The sequence below is a fragment of the Pinus tabuliformis genome, chromosome 9 (assembly GCF_031772625.1).
Source record: "Pinus tabuliformis cultivar Carrire ecotype Pingquan chromosome 9, CPIR1, whole genome shotgun sequence".
NCBI classification, from domain to species: Eukaryota; Viridiplantae; Streptophyta; class Pinopsida; order Pinales; family Pinaceae; genus Pinus; species Pinus tabuliformis.
In genome coordinates, this window is record NC_142307.1 from 101,983,220 (window position 1) to 101,992,324 (window position 9,105).

Sequence of the window (9,105 nt, forward strand, 5' to 3'; positions counted from 1 at the left end):
AGTATTCTTCCAACTACTATGCACAAGGAAATGGTTTAGCAAGATCTACTAATAAAAAATTTCTCAAAATCATTAAAAATGCCATTTATGATAGTTGAAATAATTGCCACAAATGCTTAGTAAATGAATTGTGGGATGATAGGGTTACTTATAAAGTTTCATTAGGAAATTCCCCTTACTTCCTTGTTGGAAGCCATTCTACCACCAAATATAGCTTTACCTTTTCCTAAATTGGCCCAATCTTTAAAATAATAGCCTTTCACTAAAATCGAAGAGTGCATAAAAGAACTGCTTAAATTAGAAGAAACTAGGGACAAGGCCAAGAAAAGTTTCAAAAATCATAAAAACTATCAAAAAATGGTTTGAAAATCACTTAGTTAGTGATAATTTTTTTGAAATTGGAGACTTAGTTCTGAAATCGATAAATCCCACGAAGAAGGAGGAAAACATATAAAATTTCAAAAGCTATGGCTTGGTGCCTTCCAGATCTCTAGAAAAAATTCCCTTCTACTTATGTTTTACAATCATTAGACAAGGAAAAGGAAAATGTCCCTATGAATGACCAAATTTAAAAAAAGTTGCCTCTCATAAATTTATAGGATTGGTATCGTGTAAATATCTACATAAGCCTATACCTTCATTCCTTTTCAATACTCCCATCCTATACCTCTTTGCATTTAAATTTGTGGTTCATTGACATGGTTTCACACTAGGAAGAACATGTTTTTCTCATAAATCTTTATTATGGACATGTGTCAGTTAAATTGTAACATGGGTTATTGGTTTACAATAATTAATGTATAATTTTGATGAAAAATAATTTTATGTATGTTTTATCATTACATAAGATTCATGCTCAAGGAAAGTGCTTTTATAATTATTCTTCATGAGAATACCACCCACCTTAGCTTGAAAATATCTATCTACTAAGAATGGTAAAGTGTTGGGTAGCAGAGGTCCCACGTAACAGTTTTGGGGTAGAAAGCCCAAAAAGTAGGATTAAATTATTGTAAAAACTCTGAAGTATGTGGAGCACGAAGTATAATAGGATTGAGTCAAAGGGTAGTCCACCCGAAAATAATGTAAAGAAATATAAATAGAGTCAGCCCGCACAGGGATTATGGGCCAAGGAAGGGTATAAATAGAGCATGGCTCTATGAGGGAAAGGCAGTTTGGTTTTTGAAAAATATGAAATGTAATGGGTTTTTGAAGAAGATAGTCTGAAGCATTTGTAAGTCTGTGTTGAGGGTTGGGGTAGTAGGTAGAGGCTCTGCAACTATGTGCATAGAGGCCTAGAAAGTCTGCAGCTATGTGTGCGGACCCCTGCAACTAAGTGCGTAGGGCGGATCTAGATGTATTAAGGATAAAGTGGAAATAAAGATAAGTTTCTTCTGAAATTCAGTGTTTCTTCTGAGCTGTCATAATATCTATTTAATTTAATCTGTTTATGGTTTGAATGAATGTAAATCTGGGTTCAGTTTAATGTGCAAAGCAGTTGCGTTGGTTAAATGTTTGCTTAAATACCTTAGTAATTGGTAACCACATCATCTAATAGACTAGCACACTAAAAAGAAAGACAAAATGAAGCTAGATCTCTGTGAATACTAAGCAGTGCAGAGCTGTAAACTATTGCGTGAAACCTCCAGACCACACCAAGACATCCCTAGGGTGCAGAAACCTGGTTCCAGCACCCTCCCTTGCTACCTTGGGTGAGACCTCAGTTTGCACTCAACGGAATGTTGCCGAAAGGGCCGGTAGCTGAGGGATTTGATTGGCTAAATAACTCTTTTGAACCTGGGTCAAGCCCAAATAAGCCAACAAATGGTTCCGTTGCTCGGACCAGGATCTGCATAAGGGGTGTCGGGTGTGAAATCTGGGGACTCTATAGAAAAGAATGTTGAAAAATCAAAAGGATTAGGGACGGTAGTAGAGAAAGGGTAACTATGGCGAACACGATTCAGTTACCAATGTTCAAAGGCACAGGAGGTGAAGACGCGAAACAATTTTGGTTCGTGCTAACATCAGTATGGAACGTGTAGTAAGTCGCAGATGATAATATCAAGAAATCCATCTTAGTCAGTGCACTTCAGGATCGAGCGCTAACATGGTACATGAAGTATTCAAGCATCAACCCAATGGCAGGGATAGCATACATCCATACCGAATTAACAAAGGAGTTTAGCTGGCCAAAGTCAGAAGCGCAGTCGGTTGTAGGATTCGAAGAGATCACAATGATGCCTAGTGAGACCTTGTGGGACTTGGATCAGAGGTTGAAAAGCACCATTCACGAGGCCAACATGACCCTGATGGATGCAAAACACTACGCTTGGTTCGTCGCATCATTAATGCCATATTTGAAGACGGCTTTGTCACAACAAAAAATCTCAACCCAAGCGGAAGCGCTGGAGGTAGCAATGCGGCTGCACGAAACCCCAATACAAGACCCAAGGTTGGGAGTTCAGCGAATCCAAGCGCAGGTCCAAAATTTGTGTTTGTAAATACAAAAGCTAAAACAGGAACAAACACCGCGTTCGGAAGTCTGGGAGGAAGTATGGTGTATAAAGTGCAGGAGCTAGGGACACGATAAAGATCACTGTTCGGTCTCAGTGAATTTTGTGGTCACGGGGGGACCGACACCATTACGACCAGAGGCACAGGCAGGGCTGAGCGCGATCGCCCCACTCTGGTGCGCAATCTCTCAGGTAGGAGGAAAGCACAACACTGATAACTATCATCTATTGCCAAAATACAACCAGACCCCCCAGAAGCTCTTTTGAAACTTTTGTAGATCTGTGGGTCACAAAGAAAGAGATTGCCATAGTTATCAAATGTTTATGGACCAGGAACCTGCCTATAGAATGCAGACTGAGGTGCGAGGTTAGGATCCAGCTGTGTCAATGGCGCATGGTATGCTCCTGGGACAGTATCGAGGACGAGGTGGAATGGGATTAGGAAGGGGTCATAGGTAGCTAATTTGTTACCATTGTGGAGGATTAGGACATTATGCGCGGGATTGTACCAATCCAACCCGAATATCATGTCCTTATTATTAGAAATTCGATCCTGAGTTGCTCGGCTGCTCCATGCCGATAGCACATATTTGTGACAAGAAGGCAGTGCCTCCTACAACAACCCAAAACGTGCAGATGATGAGATCCGAACCATGCAACAATGAACCCATGGTAAACATGGTAGTGTGGAGCGGCGAAGCCACAGGAGCGGTCAATGGGGAGAACAAGATGGAAGCTAGGAAAAGCTTCACGGGCGTCTCTACTCGAGGTAGTAGGGATCGACCTGAGCTAGCTAGGGATCCCTCGATGTTGACTACCTTCTTAGAGACATGCATAAAACTGCTTCGCGACAACAGGGTGGTTAAAGGGTTACAGGAAGTGATTAATAGATACACATGATGGGGTGAACCTCGCGCAGTCCAAAAGTTAGGAAGACACAGATCATGGACAGATCAGGAGATGCAGTTAACAGCGCAAATTGGCAACTACGAGATGGATCACGTCATTCTGGACCTAGGTTCAGATGCAAACGTATTGCCTAAACAAACCTGGGAGCATATGGGCAAGCCCACACTACAATGGTCCCTGATTCAATTGCGGATGGCCAATCAACAGAAGATCTTGCCCATGGGAAGACTACAAGGAATTACAGTAGATATTGATGGTGCAAGTACCCAGATGGATTTCGAAGTTATTGAAATCATGGATGAAAGTAGCCCATACCTTGCACTGCTAGGGATAGACTGGGCCACTGACATGAATGGGGTTATTGACCTCAAACAGAGGAAGATGGTATTTGAGAAGAAGTCGCTCCGTGTAGTCATTCCGCTAGATCCAACAGACGAACTGCACTACACAGAACCTGTGCGCAATGAAGGAAAGGGCGATGCATTGGATTTTATCTACAAAATTGCTACAAATAGGCCGAAGGAGGAGTGGATACTTTCGCGAGGCTATGCTGGCTCATGCACCAGCGATTTAGATGAAGAGGATGAGCGATGGCGAAGCAGGGTCAATGGGGTAACCACATTACACTGTAATATGATGACGAAATCGTTGTATTGTGTTAAAGCTCAAAACCATGAGCTGCCGATGTATGATGGGATGACAGTAGTGGATGAATTCCTGGTTAAATTCGAAAGCGTGGTACCAGAAGACCAACGGTTCGATGCGCTAAAATGGACATTGCATGTGACACCAGAACGATGGTGGGACACCCATGAAGGGACCTTTTAAAATTGGTGAAGTTGCAAGTGCATGATGTAGATAAGATTTGGGAAGCCAGAGCTACGAATAATGGAGAAATACGATGGACGAGATGATCCACACCTGCACCTCACTAGATGGACCAAAGCTTATGGTGTGGAGCCTCAACTAGAATGGGTGCACTTATTTTATCATACGCTGGATGGCATTCCAAGGAACTGGTATATGAAAACAGAGCTCCGACATGGCACCGGAGAGTGGGATATCCTACGCGAAGGGTTTCTATCGAAATTTCTCTTTGAAGACCAATGGATGGATATTGTGGACGATGCACTACAGCTCGTAAAAACCACCATTTTCAGAACACCACTGGAACCAAAAGAAGACATGCCATCAGACTGGTCGCGACAGTTGAGCTAGGCCTTAGCATGTTACAATGTACAAGTAGAAGATGATGAAGATGATCTACGTAACATTAATATACCAGAATCCGTAGGGAGTCGTGAGGTGCGTAGCGCCGAGATAGAAGACCCAGACATCACGGCACCATTGAAAACAAAGCAAGTAAATATCGAAACAAAGGAAGAGCCGAAGTATGCTACGCTTGGGGACTATTGGGACAATGCCATGGTGGAAATGGTCGTCGAGTTGCTCTGAGAATACCGAGATTTATTCCCTATAGAAATTATGGAGCTGAAAGGGATTCTAGGAGACTTAGGAATGATGAAGATAACTTTGAAGCTAGATGAAAATCCAGTGAAACAGCAACCCTAACGATTGAATCCAAAATATAAAGCAAAAGTCCGTGAAGAATTGGACAAGATGTTGGTAGAAGGAATTATTGAACCAGTCGAGGAGTCTGATTGGGTAAGCCCTATGGTCATGCAGGAGAAGAAACAAAAGGGTGAGATCCGCATCTGCATCAATCTGCGGAAGCTCAATGATGCTTGTGTTAAGGATCTATTTCCAACACCCTTTACCGATGAGGTACTAGAAAATGTGGCCGGCCAAGAAGCATACTCTTTCACAGATGGATTCTCAAGGTATCATTAGATCAAGATTGCACCAAAGGATCAGAGAAAGACAACGTTTGCTACCAAATGGGGTTGTTTTCAGTATATAGTAATGCCCTTTGGACTGAAGAATGCGCCGGTGATATTTTCCCGTATTGTGGTAGCCGCATTAAAGGAATTTATCCACAAGTTCTTAGAAGTCTACGTGGATGATTGGACCATATTTGGCTTGGTTAAGAAACATGTTGCTAGTTTATGATTGATGCTAGATACCTACCGCTGGCACCAGATTGTTCTCAACCTAAAGAAGTGTACTTTCCTCATCCCTTTCGGGAACTTGCTCGGCCATGTGGTTTGTAAGCAAGGACTGATGGTAGATCTAGAAAACATCGCTGTCATACTAAATCTACCAGCACCACAAAGTGTAAAATAGCTACGCGCTACATTAGGACACACGGGCTACTACTGGAAGTTTATAAAAAGCTACGCCCAGATCACGGCTCCAATGGAATAGTTACTGAATAAGGATGTGTTGTGGTCACCAACAACCCCCCTCTTTATTTGGTGTTAGCAATAACGTCAAGCAAAGGGGGACCCTTAACAAAAAATCCCAAAAATATTTTTCGTCAAAATTTTTGTATTTAACTCCCTAAAAGCTATATCTCATCGCAAAGAGAGAGTGAAGCGTTTTCCTATGCACATAAGTAAGCTGCAATGAAGCGATGCGACATTCATCGCATCGCATATTTTGAAAGCGCCCTTAAAAGAAAACCTAAGGAATCGCCGATGGCCGATATGCGACGTCGCATATCGAAACATCGCATAAGCAGCGCACAATGAGCAAATGAAAATTGCGATATTGCGATTTGCGATCTGCGATCTTACAAACTGCGATTTTATGATTTTGCGATTTGCAATCTGCAACGAATGAGACTATTAATTGCTGCGATGTGAATCGCAGAAACCACTCATCGCAAAGTTTCTTCGGCATGATCTGTAAACCCAAAATCGAGTGCGCACCTTAAGGGAAATTAATGATTGCACACCTGAATATCCAAAGATGATCGTGTTGCATTTTTCGAAGAGTCAAGTCATTATGAGTGTCATGATTATGCATTCATTAGAACTTAAAGCTTTCATGTCACTCTTTTCGTCATTTCTCTTTTCCTTTGCATAAACTGTAAGGCAGCAACTAATATAAATCTATATGCAGGAAACATCTAAGGAAAAGGGGAAAGCGCCAATACTTGAAGAACAGAGAGGAGATGCCTTCGCAAATGGATGCCGCATGCAGTAGAGCCGCGGATTCCAGAGTATCACTCCACAGACACTGATGAAAGTAGACTATCCAAGACTCAGAGTCAAAGGCGCACAAAAGCAACATGTTTGCAAAAGATCCTGAAGCTCAGATTGGATAAAGCAAAAAGAAAAACGCTAAAGAGGGAGGACGCTCCAGAAAAGCCTGGAACAAAGAACGGAAGCAATTTTCAATACGTAAGATTTTTCAGGCAACGAAATCCTTAACTCATTGAGTCATTCGCACGGCGGGAAACCGGAATAGCAACAACACAATCAGTTTGAGATAAATCTGGGTTATACTAAGTATACACACAGCAAATACACCCAGCCAGAGGAAGATTTTCAAAAATATCTTCTAGTTTGTCAGAAAGAGGTGCCAGCTTTTGTTATTTCTACCTTTATCGCTCGAGCAAAAGGAAAAGACAACTAGCTGACTCTTTCCAGGCGAACCTCGCATTGCTTACAACACTAAGGAGCAGATACAAAAATGGTTAGAAATTAGATTCAATTTTTAGAAATAAATTTGTTTTAGTAAAAGGGCGGTCATTTGAAGCTGTTCCCTAAATTTGTGTAATTAAGATTAGTTAGTTAGTAGTATTTAACCCTTCTCATGGCATTTGGAGAAGGGTCCAGAAATTTGTCAAAAAAACTTGTTCTCAGAACATGCACTTTTGCACCCTCGGAGGTGGTTTCTGATGAATGGATGGATCGAGATTTATTTATGTTTGCATTTTAATGTTTGCTACTGATGTTTCACTTCTGTACTCTTAGTAGATGTTAGAAGTAAGTAGAGATAAATCGTTATTGCTTGAAGTTTGTGAGTGAAGATCAGTCATAAATGGTACTTTTATCTCTTGATTAATTTTTGCTCATATTCTTAGAGTGATATACAACTGAGTTGTTTATATGTTAATGTATGAATGTGTGGGTTACCATTTGGCACTTTTGTATGGTGGAGTCATTTATTTGTGCTTGACATATGAGTAACTTATCATGCGATATGCTGTTCACAACTGTTTTGCCTAACTTCTTATGCAGAATGGTTTATCTTAATTGATTTATATTCTTATGATAGCTGAATGATCTTTATTACCAGTTATTGTATGAAATATTTTTAGATCGCATGATGAAAGAATTCTACCCTAGGTTAGTATAGATTAGATGTGTTGTTTTTGTTAGATTACAGTAGCATAGAGTCAGTTTAGAGTTTAGAATTAGATTAGCTTAAAATTACCTCTAGATTAGCATCATCAAAATCTACACACACACACACATCCTTTAAATTGGGAAGCTGGTCCCATTATCCCCAGTCGGACCCGCTACACCAAACGGGCAAGGAGCCGCCAACCAGGTTCCGGATCGGGTGGGTATCCCCCTTGTTTTTGACCTGATTTTAGGGCCCTCAACATATTTTGGCGCTAGAAGGAGGGCACGAACTATGAATGGCAACTAAGTCAAAATCCAAATACCATTCTGAGAGTAAATCACCCTCATTAACTCCCCCGACTTCTCCAATACGGTTAAACCCGGAGTTAGAAGTCGCTCGAGTATCCACCGCTGCTACCTACCCTAATATATCAGACTAACTTATCATTGAACCCCCTGAAATTCAAACTTTGATTCGTAAACTCCAGGGATTCTCTATTTTTTCTCAGAGGTCTGATAAATCTCACAGTAGCGTGACTTCGCAGTATAATCCTGCTCATCCCCTGACCAGATTGAAGAGTGAAAAATTTGGTATTCAACCAAGTGAACTCCCTCTCCCTACTAGGAAAAGAGAAAGGAAAACACCACCAGAGTCTGACCGTGAGAGTCTTTCATCTACTTCGTCCATTTCAACCCCCTCACCGCGAAGTCAACCACCCACATCCTCACCCCAAATCACTCATCCATCTTCCACGACCCTTCCTCTTCAATCATCAAAGATCATAATATCTTCATCTTCTCAGCATCAGGGACCGTCTTCTGCACTTTCATTAACTAGCGGCTCAACGATGGCCCAGTCTCCATGGAACAATCCTGGGGCGGTTTTAATGCCTCCACCCCTGAGCCCAATATCGGCCCATCCCGAGAAATGGCTACCCAAATTCAATCCAAAAACAGGCATGCTAGCCGAAGAGCATATCAATAATTTCATGCTTTCTGTTAATCTCAACGGAGTTACCAACGAGGATGTTGTCGTCCGGCTTTTTCCTTATACAATGCAAGGAACAACTGGGTCATGGTACTTTTCGTTACCTTCCGGGTCCATCACAAGTTGGGACATTTTTCAAAGTCAATTCCTCACCAAGTTTGGTGATGACAGATCAACAACAACATTGATCAATGACCTATCTAATCTTAAAGCTGAGACTAGAGAACCCATTAAAGATTTCAATTTACGGTTCAATAAGATCCTCAACAAAATTCCCACTGCTTCTCAACCCAGTGAGGAAGTAAGATGTGAATGGTACATCACGGCCTTACCATCAAACTTTGCTATCTTCGTAGATAGGGAAAACAAGACGACCTTAGTTGAAAACTTGACTGAGGCGTTAGCAGTAGAAAAACGCGTAGTTGCCCTAGAAAAGAGATCT